This window comes from Onychostruthus taczanowskii, unplaced genomic scaffold (genome assembly GCF_017590055.1).
Source record: "Onychostruthus taczanowskii isolate IOZ18803 unplaced genomic scaffold, ASM1759005v1 scaffold401, whole genome shotgun sequence".
In the NCBI taxonomy this organism is placed as follows: domain Eukaryota; kingdom Metazoa; phylum Chordata; class Aves; order Passeriformes; family Passeridae; genus Onychostruthus; species Onychostruthus taczanowskii.
Genome location: NW_024501472.1, coordinates 15,127 through 15,869, shown reverse-complemented (window position 1 = coordinate 15,869; position 743 = coordinate 15,127). Strand labels below are relative to the sequence as shown.

At 55.6% G+C, this 743-nt stretch overlaps 1 protein-coding gene across 1 annotated transcript in view; it reads right to left on the bottom strand.

Moving 5' to 3' along the window:
• LOC121340506 (calmodulin-binding transcription activator 2-like) overlaps positions 1 to 743 on the bottom strand; it is a 13,494-nt gene that overhangs the window by 11,279 nt on the left and 1,472 nt on the right. The gene's annotated exons all lie outside the window — the stretch shown is intronic.

Here is a 743-nt window from a genome sequence, read left to right as displayed (position 1 = left end):
CCCCAGCCAAACCCCCCTCCCCTGTGTCACTTTAATGTCCTGTGTCCCCAGAATTTCCAAGTCTTTTCTGTACCCCGTGTCCCCTCCATCCCATTCCTGTGTCACTTTAATGTCCTTTTTGTGTCTCCATAATTTCCAAGTCTCTCTCCTGTGCCCCCTGTACCCTCCATCCCATTCCTGTGTCACTTTAATGTCCTGTGTCCCCACAATTTCCAAGTCTTTTCTGTACCCCGTGTCCCCTCCATCCCACACTTGTGTCCCTTTAATGTCCTTTCTGTGTCCTTACACCTCCAGGTCCCTCCTGTGCCCCATGTTCTCTCCATCCCATTCTTATGTCACTTTAAAGTCCTTTTTGTGTCCCCACAATTTCCAAGTCTCTCCTGTGCCCCCCGTGTCCCTTCCATCCCCATTCCTGTGTCACTTTAATGTCCTTTCTGTGTCCCCACACCTCTAGGTCCCTCCTGTGCCCCCGATGTCCCCTCCATCCCACTCCTGCGTCACTTTAATGTCCCTTTCTGTCTCCCCACACCCCCAAGTCCTTCCTGCACCCCCCATGTCCCTTCCATCCCATTCCTGTGTCACTTTCATGTCTTTTCTGTGTCCCCACATCCCAAAATCCCTCCTGTACCCCCAGGTCCCCTCCATCCCCACTCCCATCCCTCCCATCCCCTCCTGTGAGCCCCCCGAGCCCACTGAGCCCCCCAGTGTCCCCCTGTGCCCCCCGAGCCCCCCCATGCTCCCCG